Here is a 12,503-nt window from a genome sequence, read left to right as displayed (position 1 = left end):
AAATGCAACAGAGGGTCAGCTAGGCCCCAGTCCTGATGCCACAGCAAGGTGAGTGTACACAGGAAAATCAAACTCCAAAGCATCACTTTCTTTTTAAGATGGATCACAGCCACTGACTAATGGTGACCTGGTGGCTTGGCAGTAGAGCTGTGCATGGCTTAAATCAACCAGCAGGAGAAAGATGGGCAGTCTTTCTGCATGTGATTTACTGCCTGTGAAAACCTGCTGGAGGGTCAGCTGAAAGTCGGTTCCAACCTGACAGTATACAATAGAAGGCCAGAGGAGAAGTGCCCACAGACCCATGGAGGGAGTCGTGTTACTAACCCAAACAGGGCGTGGCTCACGGCTCTGGTCTTTGGAATCCACCAGCAGCCCCACAAGTGAAAGACAAGCAATCTCCTCCTATGCAATTTCCAACCCTGAAAACCCCCTGGAAGGTCAGCTCCAACTCAGAATCAACTCAACAGCTCTGGGTAGATAACCTTTTTTGAGGGGTAGGGGAGTTCCATAGATAGCCTTTATGGAAGCAACCTTTCACAGAGCAGTGTGGGAGAAGGGTACGAATTGAGACCCTATGCGCTCACAGTTGATCACTCAACCACCGCACCACCAGGGCTTCTGCCTGGTCTACACACCCACTGGTTTCCAGCTTACAGTCGTTATCTGGTTCCCAAGGCTGTGAATCTTCAACATGAACACATGGCCTCATCTTTCCCCCTTGAACAGCCACCACATTGCCAACGACTTGAGCTAAAGCTCCACTTCTAAGCACGGCCACTGACAAATGCTGGGCAGGTGCAGCAGTGGGGTCACTCTCGTGGGGGGCAGCCGCCTTTCCTCCTCTGCTCACACACAGGGGTTCATTTTGCTTTCTCCAGCTGTCTGACCAATCAGGGGACAAGATTCCCTCCGAGTCAGCAGCATTCCAACAGCAGTCGGTGGTACCAGGACCCTATGAACGGTCTTACAGAGGTAGAATCTGCCTGCCTGCCTGCTCCCAAGAAACTGAATAAGCATTTTTGAAAACTACAGACCTAGTGATACGTTTTAATCACCAAGCACTTAGGTACACAACTCCCTACGAAATAATTCCCTGGAAGGGAAAGCCACTCTCGCTGAAGATGCAGATTTCAAGAAACTAATAATCTCGTATTAATACAGCACTGACTGTCATTTGTACACAATCAATTTGTAACTGAGCGAAGAATCCTTTGTAATTGCCCTTGGCCATTAACAGCCATCCTTCTTCGTCTTCGTCTTAAATCCTGCTGCTGAGATAGATGAAGCGCAGGTCTGACCTTTCTTTCAGGCGGAGACGCAAAGGACCAAATTCAACAATATTTACCTGAGAGAAAAAAAAATTCACTTTCGCATTTCAGGAGACCATTAGGTGTAGCTAAGCCAACAAACATCCCTGTAATTTAAAAAGTTATTAAACCGGGGAGAGGGGGCATGGAGGCAAATTTAACAGTGGAAAAGACTTGGAAAAAAGAGAGCCAGAATGGTTGCACAACTTCAAGAATGTAATCAATGTCATGGAACTGTTACAATGAAGAATGTATTTCCACCATTTTTTAAAAGTTACTAAGTAGCCTATATCAGAAATATCCCTGGAAGGCTATTTAATAAAAGCAACCATTTTATCTTAGCAAATAAATCATGTTTCTCTTGATCACTGTCCTCTTTTCAGAACCACTTACATGGAGCCATCTATATAGAAGCAAAAGGAATCTTAGCAGGACTAATAATAGAGCATTTGACTGTTAACCGAGGGCTGGTGGTTCGTGCCTACCAGCTGCCCCCTACTCTTAGGAAGAAAGGTGAGGCAGCTTGCTGCTGTAAGATTACCTTGGAAACTTCATGGACAGTTCTACTATGTCCTGTGGAATTGCCATATGGGTCAGAATCAACTCGGTGGGAGTCAGTTTGGGTATAGAGGAGCTAAAAACTACTCAAAAAATGTGAAAGGAAACCTAGAGGGTAGGAAGTTAATGTTACTAGGGAGGTACAATTTGGAAAAGATATGAGCATCATATGCTTGAAGAACATGACTGCTGAATTGTGCGTGTAGAAACTGCTGAACTAGTGAAGGCTTTGCAGGGGATCCTCTCCATAACAACAAAATTAAATTGCATTTCTAGAGGTTATGAAAGAAATATATTCACTATTATAGTGAATGCAAGACTAAGAACTAAAAGGGCACAGTGGTCTAGCTGTATACATGTTGTTGTTGTTGTTGTTGTTGTTGTTGTTGTTGTTGTTGTTATGTGCCGTCGAGTCATTTGCGACTCATAGCGACCCTATGTACAACAGCCCTAAACCCTGTTCGATCCTGTGCCAATCTCATTGCCTCTGACACACCCATCCCGATTAGCCCAGTCACTGAATCAATCCACCTCATAGAGGGTCTTCCTCTCCTGCGCTGTCCCTCTACTCTACCCAGCATGATGTCCCTCTCTAAAGACCTGTCTCTCCTTACAACATGTCCAAAGTATGTCAGACGAAGCCCCAGAATCCTTGCCTCCAAGAAGCAACCTGGTTTAACCCTCTCTTGGATGAATCTGTTTGTTTTCTTGGCAGTCCATGGTGCATTCAATACTCTTCTCCAGCACCACAGCTCAAAGGCGTCAATTCTCCTTCTATCCTCCCTAGTCATTGTCCAACTCTCTGATGCATAACAAGTGATTGCAAAAACCATGGCCTGTATCAGGCGCACCTTAGTCTCCAGAGAGACACGGTTGTTCTTGAGTACTTTAGAGATGTCCCTAACAGCAGACTTTCCCATCGCAATACGTTTTTTTATTTCCTGGCTACTGGTGCCAAGAGTGTTGACCGTGGAGCCGAGCAAACTGAAGCTGTGAACAATCTCAATCTCTTCGCCATCCATCCTGATGCTACTGATTGGTCCAGTGGTGAGAATCTTTGTCTTCCTGACATTGAGCCTCAGCCCATACTGAAGGCTGCAGTCCTAGACCCTCTGCAGTAAGTGCATGAGGTCCTCCTCAGTTTCAGTGAGCAAGGTTGTGTCATCCGCATAATGCAGATTGTTGATAGATCATCCACCAATCCTAACGCCACATGTAGTTGCCTACTAAGCTATCTCAGACAAGGCAAAGTTTCCTCCATTAAGAAATAACCACAGGGAGCTCTGGTGGCCTAGTGGCAGGAAGCTGTACTGCAATCCCAGAGGTATGCGGTTCGAATTCACCAGATGCTCTGCAAGAGAAGGAGGGGCAATCACCTCCTGTACCAGTCAGATCTGATTTGATGGTACACACACAAAAAATAATAAAAAATTTTTTTAAAAAATAAATAACCAGACATATTTCTAGTAGTAAAAAAAACACACACACAACCAACCTACTTAAAGAGTCATTATATATGACCAAACATATCTATCTTCTTTGTGTCAGCCATGTTTTACTTGTTATATTGGGTTGGAATCCCAGTCAGAAATAAAATACTCACTTCTCCCATATACTGGCTAGAAAAGCAAGTTGGTACTGTGGCTGCAATTTCCCTCTTTTTATCCGCCCCACAATACTACAGTATGGAGCCCACTGTGGGCAATCTTTGAATATGAAAGTCTTTCAGACTATCAATCCATGGTAACAGCAACCAAGAAATCAAACAAAATATTGTATTGGGCAAGTCTGTTGCCAATGGCTTCTTTAAAAGTGCTAAGAGAAAAGATGTCACTTTAAAGACTAAGGTGTGCCTCACCCAAGCAGTGTTTTCAATTTTTTCATGTTCTATGAAAGTGGACAATGAATAAATCAAACTGGACTGAGTCTGGGTATATAGAAGCAACCTGGCAACAAGTAAAAAAAAATATGATAGGAAACTTAAAAGGTCAGAAGTTGCTGTTGGGTAAGATACAATTCAGAACTGACAGGATAACATCTTTGAATGATAATGCTGATAAAGAATACTGACTATACCACAAAAAGAACAAACAAATCTATCTTGGAAGAAGCACAGAGTGCTCCCTAGAAACAAGGATGGAAAGACACTGTCTCATCTACTTTGAGCATGTGACTAAGAGGGACGAATCCTTGGAGAAAGGGCATCACGGTTGGAAAAGTAGGAGGTCGACACAAAAGGGGAGAGCTCTCAATGAGACAGACTAATACACTCGATGGGCTTATGCACAGCAGAGATGACGAGGCTGGTGCAGGACCGTTAAGAAGATGGACTGATGAAGTGATTACCACATGGGCTTGAGCATCAGAGACTGTGAGGAGGGTCCAGGACCAGGCGAGGTTCGGATCTGCTGTTCATATGGTCACTATGGGCTATAGTCCACTCGAGGGCATCTAACAACAGTCAATAAGGACCACCTCCCCAGAAGCTGAAGAGCCCTGGTGGCACAGTGTTTGAGTGCTTGGCTGCTAAGTCAAAGTCAGGAAACTTGCCATTCACCCCTGGGGAGAAAGATGTAGCAGTGTCCTTCCATTGAGCTACCTGGAAACCCTAGGAGGCAGTTCTCGTCCGTACTACAAGGTTGTCCAGAGCTGGAATCAACTCAGGGCCAGTGGCGTTCTGTGAACTGTTTATAACTGAATATAAACTCCTCAAGGGAATAAGCTATAGCTGTTTGGTTTTGGGTTTTGTTGTGGATTTTTTAATAGCTTATCCTTCTACACTAGAAAGGCAGGGCAGTTTAGTAAAATAAGCACACATTTTGGAATCAGCTCAATCTCCTAACACAGCCCGACCACTTATTAGCCTTGTAACTCTGGTCAAGGAAGTCCCTTCTGATGCAGAAAGTATGTGAGTTAGACGCTGGCCAGGAGCATGCTTCCCACGAGGGGAAAGTCTGAACAGTGGCCTCAGCGCTGATGCCATGTCTTAGAGAAAACGTTTTGTCACTGGCTGGGACTGAATAAGGAAGTATGTGGTGGGGGTGGGAGATATATGAGAGGGTTTCCCAGCCTCCAGGCGTTCACAAGCAATGGGGTAAAGGAAAGCGTGTAAAACTAGCTACATGAAATAAGGCAGACCAGGAAACAACTAACATAATCCTTCGGGTTTTGTCTTTTTTCTCAGATGTAGAAACTGAGATCCAAGGAAGTGAAAATGATTTGGCCCCGGTCACGCAGCTAGCAAGTGTCAGGGCCCTGGTTGCCTCGTTATCAACTCAACATCCTTTTCACCATAGGAAGCTGCCTCTCAAGCTTCCAAATTCAATTATCAAGTGCAGACGTGATCTCGGTGACCAGCAAAAGGACAGTCCCTTTCCAACTAAGACCTCGGAGACGCTAAGGAAACAGGAAGGGGCAGAAGACAGCTACTGATGATGCATAATGCAACAGCCACCGTCCCTGTGCGTCTCCTAAATGGAAACACCCGATCCCATGAAGGAAGATGAATGGGAGATCAGCAGGTCTGGCCACCTCCAACCAAAATAAATAATGCATTCCCATGGGGATGGTGACGTCTCAGGACACAGAACACCTGGGTCTCTACTAACAGGGCCCCTGAGTGCAATTTCTTCTTAGCATCTCAGAAAAAAGCAAATAAATGAAAATGTGACTGATGGATGCCAAGAGTTACTTGCAAGAACCCCTCGGAAAGGCAGCCTGACAAAGCATTTATCATCAAAAGTGAAGCCAAAATGAAAACTTTTAGAGAAAGGCACATGAATGATTTGTTTGCATTCCTTAATACCAGCAATTCGAGTGCTATTCAGGCCATGGCTATTTGAGAGCTCGGGTCAACAATGACTCAGCTTGAAAAAGTCCATATTGGTTTTAAAAGATATGTACCATTTTAGTAGTGTCCTGGTAGTGCAGCGGTTAAGCACATGGCTATTACTGAGAAATGAGCAGTCTGAACCCACTTGTGGCTCCACAGGAGAACGAGACAGCAGCCAGCTTCCGTACAGACATCAGGCTGGAAAAGCCTGTGGGGCACTCCAGCTCTGTCCGACACCAGGGCAACCAAGTCAGAATCCACCCAACAGCAGTGGGGTGGGTTTTATGTTTTCAGTTATGGAGCTAAACCAATCTGGGGGCCTTCTCCTCAGATTATAAACTAACTTCCCGGTGAATGGCTGCAAGAGAAGCAATGTTTATTTTGGACTTGCAAAGTAAACCACAAAGGTGACCCAGCTCGTGATATTGCTTCCCCAGGGGAAGAAGCCGGTTCCGATTCAGGGTGTTCTCAAAGAAAAGCTAAGCACAGCCTCAGGTGCCTAGTCCTATTTCCAGTTCTAACCCGGTGTGACAATCAAGCCTAACCCCCTAAGACAATCAAATCTACAATCAGATCACAGTCGACTTCAGACTAGGAGCGAGCAGACTAGAGAAGTGACAGGAGGTTGTACAAGGTCCCCCCAACTGGGACAAGACCCCAACCAGAAGACATCTTCTCTTGCCCTTCCCCCCGGGACCCTTCAGGTCCCATGTGCTGGGATGAGGCTGGAGGAGGCACTGGTTTCCACACCATCTCCCTCTGAACTGCAGCGGACAAAGGAGTCATCCTCCCTCTCCAAACACAGACCTTCCAAGGTTACTAGTTCATAAACTGGGAGTGGGGCAGGGAAAAAATCTTAAAACACAGTGCAAGGCAGAGCAATCAAACGTCACAGCAGGTCTGGGAGGTCCAGAGGGGATGGCTGTAGTCACAGGTTTAAAACCTCCACAGCACCAGTGCAGACCAGAGATGAGAAAAGGTGGGTGGGGCGTAAGGAGGAGTGACCACCTCTCTCAGCTCCAACCACATTCACCTGAGGCATTTCTCCATCCCACAAACTGAGCAAAGACAAAGCCAAGCCCACTGTCAGTTCTGACTCGACAACCTCCCCACACACACACTGGGTTTCCAAGGCTGTAATCTTTGTGGGAAGATATTGCTGCTCATCAGTCTCCTGCAGAACAGCTGGTGGGTTCGAACTGCTGACCTTTTGGTCAGCAGCCCAGTACATTAAGCAATAGGCCATCATGGCTTCTTGTGAACTGATCAAATGAACCCTTAAAAGCAACTAGTGGAGTGGGGAACGGGAGGAAGGAATGGGAACACTGCCCCCGGGAAGAACTAACTTCCTCCTTTGCCAGGAACCAGAACTCGCTGGTGCCCAAGTGCCATTACTAAAAAGTCCTGATCCAGAGGGAGAAAAGGGAGAATGGACTCTCACACTCTCCTGGTCTTTCTGGAGCCAGGCAGGCAGGATGAACTCTGTAACAACTGCCTAGAGATAACCTTTAGACCTTAAACCAGAAATATCCCCCTGATCGGAAAACCAGGCAAGGGTTTTGCTAAACTAGTAAAGAATGTCTGCCTTGAGCAAGGACAGTGCTCTTTCAAGAATTATCTATCTGGGGATCAAATTGACAACACAAGTTGACAACAGCAAGCTCAAAGATTAGATAGGAGCCTGAGGGCCAGATGTCTACACTAATGGAGGAGGGAAAATTCAGGAAGAGAAGGTGAGATTCATGCACAGCCAGAAAAGTGTAGCTAATACCAATGAATTAGAAGTTCAGAACTGCAGGATTACTGTGTGTTCTGCTGTGGATAAAACCAAAACAATTTAAAAGAAAAAGACTCTGTGTGTGTGTGTGTGTGTGTGTGTCAGAGGAGAACACAGCTCTACAGGGTTGTCAATGTCTGATTCTTCAGATTACCAGGCCTTTCTTCAGAGGTGCCTCTCCAGCTTTTTTGTGACCAGCCAAGAGTACTAAAAGTCACTCTGACACTCAGGGGGTCACCATTTGAGTTGAACTCAACTGGAGAACAACTGATCACTACAGCCCTCCACACCCCCACACTGCCCTTTGCCAAAAAAAAAATCACCATCTGATCCGTGGATGTGCACATGGACAACTTCCTGTATCTGTCCATTATCAAAAAGAATGACTAGTCTCCGGTTTTTTTTTATTGTCCTAAATGCTTTGGCCTTCACTGTGCCAAGAAAAAAAAAAAGGTGGGGGGGGGGGAAGGTCAGGTAAGAGAGGAAAACAGAGCCCTCCTCTTTCCTCTCAAAAAAATATGGGGCAGGGGAAAACTGAGAGGTGCTTTGATCAGGCCAATTTCTAAGTTTTTGCAGAGATTTTCTTAAGAAGGGTAAAAAAACCCACAAATAAACCAATGTCATTGCATTGATTCTGAGTTAAAGCAGGGTATCGGCTCCACAGGGTTTCCAAGGCTGTTATGAGGAGGAAGGGCCAGTCCTGGAGCAGAACGTCATGTCTGATAAAGCAGAGAGTCAGTGAGGGGGAAGACGATCCCACGCGAGCAAGGACAGTGCAGGATCAGGCGGCGTTTGGTCCTGTCACACGCAGGGTCGCTAGGAACCGGACACAATCCAGGGCACTTTACAACCACCTTTAGGGAAGCCAACTGCCACCCCGCCCCCCGCCCGGAGCAGCTGGCAGGTTCAAACCACTGCCCTCTGAGCTAGCAGCTCAGTGCTTAACCACTGTGCTACAGGCCTCCTTCAGCAGTGCAAGAAAGCTCAGAGCCACGTTACTGAGGTTGCAAACAGCCGTCTACTGCTGTCTCCCACTTGGCTCCCCACCCCCAGCTGGCCCAGGACTGTTCCAGAAGGCCAAGGCTACCACCTCGGATTTCTGTGGCACCCAACTCCCTCGTGAGAGCAAATCTCTACGCTGGGGTTGAACCATCAGAGAGATCTCCTCGCCTCGTCTCGGGAACAGCAGTGATCACTGGAGGAAGCAATTCCTGCTCTTTGTTCCTCGTCTCCCCACTTCTATTATGTCAACTGGGGCTCCGGGCTGGTACAAACTTTTCAGGCTGCCGTAGTGTCAAAAGACGGGGCATGCAAATGCAAGAGGTACCGCGGATACAAGTCGTTTTTATTCTTAATTAGCTGTCGCCTCCACATTAAGAATTAAAAAAAAAAAAACAAAAACAAAAAAACCAACCCATGGCTATTTATACCAAGCCAGCCAACAGAAATGCTCAGATAGGTTCTGAGGCTTAACTGTAATTCACAAGGCCAAAGACTCACCAACAGAAAGGAGCCAAGATTCTTGAAGCCTATAACAGTGAAAATCCATACCATGGATAATTAATGCCATCGGACTCGGCCTAAGGAGCTAGTGTCTGAGGTGTGAATACACCCAAGGGTAAAAGATGGAGCAATCTCCTCCCATAAAGATTTACAGCCTTGGAAGTCTGATAGTGGATCATGAACTCCCCATCACTGTCTCCACTGCAAACACTCCTCTGTTTGAGGAGCCAGGGATCCCCCTTCAGGAGCTGATGGTGAACAACTCTGGATTTCAAAGGCATTTACACAGACAGAGCTAGTTCTAAATAAGTGCTGAAATCAACAGTTTGATCACAGCTCACTCAGGAAGTCAAGTCCTCCCAGGAAATGCACCTTCACAGCTGGATGATGCTATGATATGCAATGGCCCTTGGCCATGGTGGCCTGCAGGGGTGCACATGTTGCGGGGGGGGGGGGGTATGCACGTGCATGCACCCACGCATGCCTAGTTTTTTTTTAATCTAGGGATCAAATAAACCAAGAACATGCCAAGGGTCCCCCCTACTCCCCAGTAAAAGAAGAAAAACAGATAGCTGGCTTCTGCCCCTTGAATTAATTTCCTAAGCCCTACTCCCAACATATATAAGATCACTGAGGGAAACAGCTCAGGGTGGGGGTTAAGGCACATGCCCCAGGTGATGAGACTAAACATGCAATCATGTCAGCCCACTTCCTCCAACACCCTTTTGAAACCTTAACCAAGTGGGTCATTCTCCAGGCTTAAGGGAGTGCCAAGCCCCACCCACACACCCCGGTCATCACACCTGAGCTCCCAGAATCCCACCCAGATGGCCTGGAGACCCTCAGCTAAGATACTAAAGGGCAGAAACCCCAGTGACACTTGGCAGGTCTCTCAGCCAACAACCGCTAAGTGTTTTCCAAACCCAGGCCCTCTTCATCTGAAGACCAGGGATCTGGGGCCTTCCTGGGACTGAGGTGACCAAGGACAAAGCCCACCCAGCCTCCACTTCAAAGGTCTCAAGGCCAAGCTGAGGCCACTGGATGACCTGGAGCCGTCAATCCAGCACCCTCTGTGGGACTGGGGAAGAGGTGAGGAATCGCATTTCTCGAACCAAGGGTAAAACAGAATTCTTACCTGTCAACTGAGGGGAGGAGGGAGGAGGGTGGGGGAATGGGCAAGGGACAGGTATGGATCAAGAAAGCATAGTACCAAGTTCTCTGCAAGAGTGCAGATAGATGCCTAGGGAGTGCAAGGGCAGAGGATGCCAGTCTTCCCAAAGCTCAGAGGGCAGGTGGAGGAGGGAGAAGGTAGCCCTGTCAGCAGCTGCATGAACCCCTTTTACCAAGGACAAAAAAGCTGCAATGCCCAGAGGGCTACACAGAGCAAGTGAGCAACACATGGATCACAGAAGAGAAAATGGGCCAAGGCCAGGAGGCAGTGCCCAACACCAATCTTGGGGGAGATGGGGGGGGCATCCAGCCTCCATAGAGTGGTCATCAATATGGCAACTCGCCTGCCTCTCCACACAAACACACACCCCTACCTGCTCAGCCTGTACCAGCTCTCTGGGGTTTACAGGGTCAGGAGAGGCTGGGAAGAAGGCTCTGCACTAAATAAATCAGTCTAGGAAAACCTCGGCTCCAGAGAACCAGAACAGAGGGCTGGGAGGAGGAGAGAGCAATATGTGCCCAGTGAGACGAGGTGGCCAGGAGTGCGCCGCTGGGAAAGGCCGACTAGGAGGGACGCCGTGGGAAGAGAAGGAGGGAGCCAGGCTGGCGAGCAGGGTATGAAAAGGTAGAGGAAGAAACCAGTCAAAGAGGAAGAGAACTGGGAGAGGACGCCAGAGGGAATTGGGATTCCAGACCTTCTCCAAGAACTGAGGCAGCGCCTGAGAGATGGGGAGCAGTGTGAGTGTGGGAAGGGGTGAGAAGGCACCTCTAATACAGAACTAGGGGGAGAAAACAAAAAGTGGGGCAGAGAAGAAGCAAAGAGAGGACGGCGTGGACAGTGACAGCTGGATCAAAATGGTGGCAGCGAGGAGGCTGGGTGGGCAACTTTGCCTCGAGAGACAGAAAAAGTGCCAAGGTGCCATGGTTCCGGAAGCCTCCCTTCTGTAAGGAGGCAGCGATGGGAACATGAAATGAAGTCCGATTAAGCCGGCAAATGGACAGCTCCAAGGAGAACAGAATGAGTCGGGGTGCTGTAATGAGTAGTGCAGTAGTCAGTGGCTCTAATCCACTAGCCACCCAGAGGGATAGAGATGGGCAGTCTCCTCGCATCAAGATTTACAGCCTCAGAAACCCGACGGCCAGTCACCAGTGGTCAGAATGGACTCTCTGGCAGTGGGGTTTGGTTTTGGTTCAAAGAGGGTGAAGGCAGAAGCAAGCAAACCAGGAAGAAAAGAACAGGGCAGCAGCATTCGGGGACAGATCTGCAAGAGAACGGGGCTGATGAGGAAGAGAGAAGTTATCAAAAGTGCCTTGAGGTCAAGGGCAAATCCAGGAGAGGCCAAAACCAGAGGAAGTGGGGACCACAGAGAAGCAAGTAGCAGGTCCTAAGCCAGGACGTGAAGGGACGAAAGGTCATAGAAAGGGGGTACAAAATGAATGAGACAGCTCAAAATGAGTGCCAGAAAGGGTGTAGGGAGTACAGAAAACCTCGCAGAGAACATGGTTGGCAGGCTTGGGGACATTGAGGGCCAAACTGGGGCTGAGGGGAGGCTGGGGGAGGTAGAGGAGAGAGAAATGAAGGCACACACAAGAGAGAAGCTGGAGGTAGTGGCTTCAAGAAACGAGAGCGGGGAGAGCAGCGGTCTGCGGGGCCGGCATGGTCAGGTCAGAGGCTGGGCAAAGGGCACAGCTGGGAGGCAGAGAAAGCTGGGCTGGAAGGCAACAGGGGGCGAGATCTAAAAAAAATAAAAATAAATAAAAGGAGGGGGGCAAGTGTGGTGCAGGCAGGTCTCAGAGCGGACAGGAAGGGTCAGAAAGCCAGGGGCCTCCCCCCCTTTAAGGTGCAGGGGGGACAAGACTGCAGGGCAGCAGAGCCCCAAGTGAAAGGTGGAATGTGGTCAGTGCAAGGGATCAGCGCAGAACGAGAGGTCGGCGGGGGCTCCTGAAGGTTCTTAAAGGAACAGCTCCGGGGGGTGCACCCCGATTCTGAGCGGGGTGCGTGGAAGGGGTCCACTCCGAGGAGGAAGCGATCAGAGGGGCCGGGGACCCATCCGAAGGGCGGTGCGGGCACATGCAGAGCGCAGCCAGAAGAAGGGTCAACGAGCTCCAAAGTGTGGGTGCAGCATGGAGGGTCAGCAAGAGGGTCACAGAGGCGGAAGCGGGTGTCCCCAGCCCCGTAGGGTCCAGGAGGGTCCGAGGAGCAAACACTCCCGGGGCGGAAGAGCCGAAGGGGGGGGACACAGGATGGACAGCAGCGCAGCAGAAGCGGGGGAATGGAGGCCGAGCCCGCGAGCCCCGCGGATGGGGGGACCGGGGGGCCGGCGGGCAGGTCCGCAGGGAGGCGGGACCCGCGGGC

The sequence above is a fragment of the Elephantulus edwardii genome, unplaced genomic scaffold (assembly GCF_000299155.1).
Source record: "Elephantulus edwardii isolate Elephantulus edwardi_28Jun2011 unplaced genomic scaffold, EleEdw1.0 scaffold00236, whole genome shotgun sequence".
Classification (NCBI taxonomy): domain Eukaryota; kingdom Metazoa; phylum Chordata; class Mammalia; order Macroscelidea; family Macroscelididae; genus Elephantulus; species Elephantulus edwardii.
The sequence above is the reverse complement of the archived record's forward strand: the minus strand, read 5'-3'. Positions refer to the sequence as shown.